This window comes from Furipterus horrens, unplaced genomic scaffold (assembly GCF_987537825.1).
Source record: "Furipterus horrens unplaced genomic scaffold, mFurHor1.1.pri manual_scaffold_8, whole genome shotgun sequence".
Classification (NCBI taxonomy): domain Eukaryota; kingdom Metazoa; phylum Chordata; class Mammalia; order Chiroptera; family Furipteridae; genus Furipterus; species Furipterus horrens.
Window position 1 is genome coordinate 43,149,860 of NW_028327178.1, and position 8,507 is coordinate 43,158,366.

Here is an 8,507-nt window from a genome sequence, read left to right on the forward strand (position 1 = left end):
GACTCCATCGGTTACCTCTGGTTTCTCATCTCTGTGTCTCTATTTTGTCATCTATGAAATAGGGATAAGTTGATATAACAATCAAATTAGTTAATGTAAGGAAAGCAACAAAACAATGCCCAGAACATAAAAGCACAGAATCAATGTCGACTATCATTATTCAACCACAAAAGCTACAGAAATTAATGGGTTAATAAGTAATTCCCTCAACAAATTGAGCTATAATTGCTCGTACTACAAATACAAATACAACAAATTTCTTTTGAAATAGGTTGTCTATTTCTTATTTGGACAGTAGTACTACTAAACAGTGAGAAGCATAGAATATAAGATTATGAAAATATCATTTGAATTACATGCCAGTTTTCTCCTGGTAAAATAAAAGCATGACAGTCACCAATATTTTTAAAGATGTAAGGCAATGCATGCATTAAGTTATGTTAGAATTTCCCTATATTTATTTTTGTAAGATATTTGCATTGACCCTTGTCTTTTGAAGATTAACTAAAACAAATGATATGAGTAAAGGCGGATCAGAGTTTTTAAGACATTATGATAACAATAATAAAGAAATATATGGCTGAAGTGAACATCTGGTAAGTCAATTTCCCATTCTTGGCCCAATTTATTGACATTTGCATTTCACGGATGTTGATACAGACTGAAGAACTAGTGAAACACATGCCATTTCTTGTGAATTATGCTTCATGATTGACATTATGCTATCTAAGCAACTATGTCATGAGAAAAATATTAACTCATTAAGTAAAACTAACTATAAACTTTGCCTTTCAGTTTCTCAAATGAATAGCATCCAACTTCTTTTTTCTAAGAAATGTTAAACTAGCTATTTGTGTCCAGAGGAAATGGTTATTTATTTATTTGTGCTTAATCCCTTCACCTTTTCAGCTAAACTCTACAATCCCCCTCCCCTCTGACAACTGTTAGTCTATTCTCTATCTATGAGTCTGTTTCTATTTTGTGTTCTTGTTTTAGACTAAAGCTACAGCTTTGATTTCACGTGCCAATTTTTGAAAACAATTCTAAAATTCACATCATGATCCGTGAGTTATGTGCCCTCAAAGAATCGTTTAAGTTTCCCAAGTGAGCTTAATCCTCACCCGCACCATATGGAGAGCAGTGTCCCTGATCCCACCACAGCACGCCTACTGGAACACATTTAGCTTGGGTCTGACTACGTCTCCTCAATTGATTTAGAAGCTGATAATTTCTCAGTGACATCATTTTTTATTATGCATCAAAGTGTTTAAATCTGTTACACCACTCAGGTTTAATTTTTTTTTCAGGAAGTTAGAATGTCTAATAACACAGAGAATAAATCAATGACAGAAAGGCATTTCCCAACTTGTCACTGTCTCCCTATTAAATTCATCTACAAAATCTCTTTGGGTGATATACTACAATAACAGGATTTCATTTTATGTCATACTTTCAACTTAATAATTACCTACTATAGCTCACCATCATATAGATTTATTTTCCCTAATACCTCAGCAGGATCTGAAGGCAGCAATCTTTGCTCTAGGCATCCTAGAAAAGTCTAGTTACCTTATCTTTCTTCTATAACCAAAATAATTTTTATTTTTCCCTATTTAATTACTTCAGCCAATGTAACTTTTGGAGGCCATCCAGTCGGTACTCAAATTCACATTTGAAACCCCCAGGCAATAGTCCAGTTCTGTGGGATGGTGCTTCTCTGCACATCCTCACTGCAGATTTTACTATCAGATTTGCAGACAGAAAAAATATATTGTCTTTAATAACATGCGGCTCATCACAATTGCTTTTTTACGATTTGCCATTCTGGCTTTTCTGGCCTGGATTAAACTCACGTAATTGTTTTATGAGGTTAATATATCATCTATTTTTGACCTTTCTCTTTTTCTGACCTTCTTTCTACTCCCTGAACAGTAAACCACAGGAGCTACACTGAATGTTTCAAGTGACGAAATAAAAGGAATCTCCCATTTTTAAATAAAACATTTCTATCATTTATTCATTACCTCAAAAATATTTATTGTCTACTTTATGTTAGGCACTATTCTAGTTTCTGGGAATGTATCAATGAACAATAGCTCAGGCAAACATTGTGTATGGTCCATTCAAGTGGCGATAGAGGGACATTGACAGTAAACAAGCATGAACATGAGAACACAACATGTCAAGTGACTATAGAACTTCAGAGGAAAATAAAGCAGGCTAATGGAAAAGTTCATAGAGAGTATGTTGCAGAGGTGGGAGAATTTCTCTTTGAACTACGATGACACAACATTGTATACATTGTATAGAATATTTGCTAAGAACATGTACTCTAGAGGAAGGTCACTTGTGTTGAATCCACTTAGGTTGAACACATAATAGCTGTGTAACTATTCTGCTTATCTATTCGTCGTCGTCGTCGGCAGCCGTCCGTCTCGAGAGACGATGGTGTAGCTTCTTAAGAGTCTATCTGCACCGCCGAGAATGGCTGTGCAGTCCGACTCGGGAGTGACACGGTATCTGTCTCCTCCCGGGTTGAATCGACATCTTGCGATGACGCTGGAGTGTCCTCTCCAGTGGAGCTGAAGCTACAGAGCCTGGGCAGGGTGATATGGAGGGTCTGCTGTTGCCCATGCAGCAGACCCCCCCTCTCTTCGCAGCTGAAGGGTCCAAGGGAAAGACGGAGTCAATACAGCTTGGCTTCAGGTGCACCGCAGGAGTTGCCGGTGTTGACTACAACGTCAAACCGCCTTAGAGACTCCGGCTCCGGATTTTCTGTCGGGGTTTACTCCCTTAGCCTTTCCCCTGAAGAGGTATGCCGCAAGGCAGCGGAGGTTTTTTGGAGTCAGAGTTTTCCTTCTCTGATGTGCCCTGACTGGAAGATCGAACCAGCGACACTTAGCTCGCAGGCCGACGCTCAATCCACTGAGCCAAACCAGCCAGGGCTAACTGCTTATCTATTGCTGTGTAACAAATTACCCCAACACTCTGTGGCTTAAAACAACAATCATTTCTTTTACTCATGAATATCTGAGTCAGGAATTCTGATGGCACAGCAGAAAATGTTTATTTGTATACCATAATGTTTGGGGCTTTGGCTGGGTGACATGAATGGGTGGGAGCTACAGCCATGACAACTGGGGCTTACCAGGCATAAGTCCTACATGTGACAACTCCATTTGTCTCCTTCCAGCTCCCAGGTCATCAGACTTTTACATATGTATCAGTGCTCTAAGACCAACTGTTCCCAAGAGATAATAAGTGGAAGTTACCAAACCCTTAAGTTCTGGACCCCAGAACTGGCAAACATCACTTCTGCTATATTCATGTAGTCAAGGCAGACACAGAGCCCACCAGGTTTGAGGAAAGGGGACTCCCCTCAATGGGAGAGTGTCAAAGAATGTGTAGACATCTTTACTCTGCCAGTGTCGTTGGACCAGTTCCATGATTTTTCTACACCTCCATTTCCTCAGTTGTTAACATGGATAATAACAGGATCTATCTTATAGGTTTGTTAGATGAATAAGTGAGTTAATAAATAAAGAAAACAATAAGCATCCAATAAGTATTCGCTACTTATTCTTTTCAAGCCACTTTCAATATTTCTTTATTATGAACACTGCATGAAAATGACACATTTTCCCTTGGCCATAGATGAACTGAACTTTAATAATGTGTGATGGTAAGGAATCCATCATCTGATATTTGTTTTGAAGATGCACAAATTTTTATTAGTTTTCTAATGAACAACAACAGCCATTGCCCTTGAAGTTTTCTACCCTCTGAACACACACACACACAGTTCCATACTCTATGGAAAAAATGGGTTGGCAAACAAAGTCAGGTTTTTGGTTAGTTGGAAAGGAAAGGAAAGGAAAGAAATTGAGGACCATGTCATATTGTTATCAGTGATGGGATTCTCATTTTGGTTGCAAGAGATAAGCTTATAAAAGAATAGACATACCATAGGAAGTATAAATTTTATATGACCCTGAATGACTCTGTAAGAAAATCTAAATAATGCCAGGATGCTGCAAAATGGAGTTCATGCACCAGGGAGTCTGTGAGACTGGAACTCGAGCCTTCTCTCCTAATGTAGACTGAGACCTGACCCAACACCTCTTTTCTTCCCACCTGCTCCTATGTTAAACCAGTCCTACACAGCTTCAGTTCCTAGCCTCTCCTTTTGTACCCCACCTCCTCACTCTGTTGATGACCCTTCAGAGTCTCTTGATGCCAACATGATGTACACAGGACAATGTCAGCATTGTCCTTCACTAACTTGTGAGGAAAGAAGCCAGCTTTCTCTTGTTATCACTTTAATTTCCCCTCCACACTTCCTCTACAAGATATTCTATTATGTGATTCTTTGGTTTATCTCATGGAGTGCCTTAACATTTGAAACAGAGACTCAGTACTTAGGTACTTTTACAAAAGGAGCAATAAGTATGCCTGAGATATCCTTGGTCCTTCACCTTTTGACCTTGGGTTCCACACGTGATGTGATGATTACGGTTATGGGTTCAGCTAAGAATCAGCAACCAGCAGACACTGGCTTATTCATGGGGCAGAACTTAGGATCTTGACTACATCAGCAGTTAGTTAACTGAACACAGGTGCTACTCATAGCAGTATTTTATGCCAATTTGTAGCAGAGCATTCAAGGAACCCCAAAAATGTTCTAATAAAACTAGAGAAAGGACCAATCACCCATCCTTAAGCAAACCATTAAGAACAAAAATAGGTGCGCACATTCTCCTGGCTGTGAGGGTGCGCCCGGCTCTGCAGACTCGTGAATAAAGGCCTCGCTTTACTGCTCAAAAAAAAAAGAACAAAAATAAATGTATCTTCTTGCTACTGCCCCAAAGTAAACAAGAGAAGGCATATTACATAAGGAAATAGCAATGTGTTGATCATATCCTTATTATTGTTTTATATATTGACATCATAAAAAACTCCTAAAGACTAAGCTAAAATTGTGATTGTGAATTTTCCAAAATTCAAAAAAAATCAAGATGTGTGTCTTCCCCCTATACTGCCTGTTTCTAATTCTATTGGAAAGGACAAAAATAAATTTTGATTAGCAAGAATTTATTAAAAAGGAAGAGCAGATGATAGCTATTTAAAAATGTAAGTCAAAAAAAGTAAGTTAAATGTAAAATCCTATCAAATTTATTTCTGATGGACACATTGATTTATATTTTGTTTACGTTTTCTTTTTCCTACTAACAGGTAGTGAAGCTCATTTAATATATGAGAAAACAGTATAGAGAATAATCAATTTTGATTAAATTACAGTTAATGTCTGTTGAAGATTCAGAAATGTGACAATTTGAGGAAAATTTTGGTATCTTCATTATCATCTCAATTTGAAGGCAGGATACCATCCCCCACCTTCACAATCCATCAGACATTCAGGAATAGTCAGCATGAAAGGACAGATAAGGTTTCCTTTTGTGGGAAGTATTTATGTATTTGTCAAATTGTCATGAAATAGAGGTAGTTTAAATATGCATTTCCCCAAAGCAAAGGAATAAACCACAGTATCTCAGAGGGTGGCTTATGCTTTTAACCATATGCTTTTTCATCTATTCAAGTTCTTCCTCCCACTATTTACAATTAATTGGAGAGCAAAAGAATTGTGGAGTGTCCTAGAGATTATATAAATCAGTATTTCCCTTATGTACTCCTGCATAATAAACCATCCCAAAATTTAGTGGTTTACAACAATGATGTATTATTTCTCATGATTCTGAACTTGCTCAGGTACTTTTTCTGCTGTATATAATATGACTGAAATCACTTGTGGCTCCATTCAACTGAGAGCTTAGCCTCTCTCCAATAATCTCTCATAGTTGAGTAGTCTAGCGAAAGCTTCTTTATAACATAACACTTTACATCCAAGAGGGAGTGTTCCAAGATGACAAACTCCAGTGTACAAGCACTCATCAAGCCTTTGCTTAGACCATGCTTTCCAATGTACCACTGGCTAAAGCAAGTAACTTGACCAAGCTCAGTGTCAGTGAGCAACAGGATTTCATAGAGCATAAATACTGGGAGGTGTGATCACTGGGAAGAACCAATGTAGCAATCTACCTCATCCAGTTTTCTAGCCATAGAAAAATAACTCTCAAGTACATACTTTGATTATCCTGGAACACTACAGTCAGATGAAACTTATTACCTAACAAGACAGATCATTTCAATTTGAGACAATATTTATTAGCAAGTGCTTCCTCTGCCTCTAACTTTCACTCATTATTTCTCTACCTGCTCCCCTGAGAAATGTAGGGAAAAAACCTGATTTTCTTTCTCTTTTAAAATATAACATCTAAAAAAATTAAAGAGGATATCATGTTCCTCCATAATCTCCCAAGTTTCTATGTCTTCTTTCTTTGTGGGCTCAGCATTCTCAGCTTCTTTTTACCAGCCTGGTCAAACTAGCAATGGCAATGGATAATTAGGTCTATTTAGAATAAGCTTAACTATTCTCTTCAATTTCTCATAAAAGAAATGCTGACCCATTCAGAATAGTAGTACCAACTTTAAAAAATCACCTAATAAGACGTTTTTAAGACAATTATAAAAGACAAATTTAAAAACAGAAAAAAAGAAAAAGGGAGGAAGCTCAAAATGAGAGGTTGACTGTGATAAGCACATTTTCACACATAATGATAGCATTGAGAACAAAACTAGCCTTGAACCACTCACTTGCTCTATGTCATGTTGAAGTCATTCAAATAAATGCATAGGACATAAAAATCTTTGGTGGTTGTGCTTACACCTCTTTTTGAATTTGTCTAGCGGGCCTTCCTGTCTTTACTGGAAGACACACTAAAAAAAATATTTTAGTGGTCCAGTTAGTTTTATACTATTTTAAAGTAAACCACAAAAGCAAGCCTAGAGAATTGGATCTTTCCAGTAATGGATGCAGAAGACTCCAAACTGCATGAAATGGTCCAAGTATGATTCTGATCCAATTCAGAGATTCCCTCATCAATACTCTAAGATGACTGGAATTTCAATTTTTCACAATAAACTTCAAAGGCCACAGCAAACTACAACCACTGCTGTATAACTCAGAATACCTCAAACTCAAATTTAGGCATTGCCTTTGGAGAATTTCCTGGATCTGAGTAATCACTCAATTAAACTGATTTGCTTGAGCAATTAGACCAGGTATATAGGTAACCTCACACTGAAACCAGCTAACCAGGAGCACAAATGGCAGACAGAACCTCTAATCCAACCTGCAGCCAAAACTATAAGACCCTGTGAAGTTAAGTCCCTGCTGTGGTTTTGGCAACCATGGGCAATGGAACAATGGTGTCTGGGTCTCTTCAGCAATGATATGGAAAGACTTGGTAATTTGTTAATCTTCCTTAGCCTCAAGTCTTATTCAAATCCCTATCAATTCAGAAAAATCTCTCCTTTCTCCAAATATGATATTGTCATAAACTGAGCTTCACAAAAATAGACTATGAGATAGAGATGAGTACACACAAAAAATTATGAAGAAAATTCTTAGGATCAATTCTTGTATTATAAGGAAAAAGTAAAGAACAAAGCAAGATTAGGCAAAGACAGTTGCTTCAACAAAGCCAAAGTCAACTCAACTGATTCCCCCAGAAAACTCTGAAGTTGTGATGACAATAGGATTCAGGCTTCCCTAGGAAGGAATATGGCCTTGCACAATGCAGATCTTCTCTGCCAACCTCCCTTTCAAAGAGGGTTGAGAGCTGAGGGGCATTGCTGGTACCATTTTCAGCAGCTAAGGAATAAGTCCTTCATTATTGAAGGAAAACCTCCGCTGCCTTGCGGCATACCTCTTCAGGGGAAAGGCTAAGGGAGTAAACCCCGACAGAAAATCCGGAGCCGGAGTCCCTAAGGTGGTTTGACGTTGTAGTCAACACCGGCAACTCCTGCGGCGCACCTGAAGCCAAGCTGTATTGACTCCGTCTTTCCCTTGGACCCTTCAGCTGCGAAGAGAGGGGGGGTCTGCTGCATGGGCAACAGCAGACCCTCCATATCACCCTGCCCAGGCTCTGTAGCTTCAGCGTCATCGCATGATGTCGATTCAACACGGGAGGAGACAGATACCATGTCACTCCCGAGTCGGACTGCACAGCCTTTCTCGGCGGTGCAGATAGACTCTTAAGAAGCTACACCATCGTCTCTCAAGACGGATGGCTGCCGACGACGACGAATTGAAGGAAAATCTGGGCAGCAAATATTCAGAGCCCACTCTTGATATTTAATGTAATATTCTTTTCATGGCCACATGAGGGGATGTATAGCTGCCCAAGACAAAGTACAAACTTACACAATTTGACTTGTATTCTTGGTTCTGAAACCAAGGTTTAACTGAGAATTCAGAGATCTTGAATTTCAAACTAACTAGGTTTTTTTTAAATAGCAAAAATGCATGTCAGATACATCAAATTCATAAGGTGCTCCTCTTTCTGAATTTCTAATGTTATTATCTTTGGTACAGATATGTAATAGAA

General features: G+C 38.4%; 1 non-coding gene across 1 annotated transcript; it reads left to right on the forward strand.

Annotated features, from left to right (window-relative positions):
• Nucleotides 1–6,772: 6,772 nt before the first annotated feature.
• LOC150002809 (U7 small nuclear RNA) lies at nucleotides 6,773–6,835 on the forward strand. The gene has a single exon (XR_016512860.1). It is a non-coding gene; the product is annotated as a U7 small nuclear RNA (small nuclear RNA).
• The last annotated feature ends 1,672 nt before the right edge of the window (nucleotides 6,836–8,507 follow it).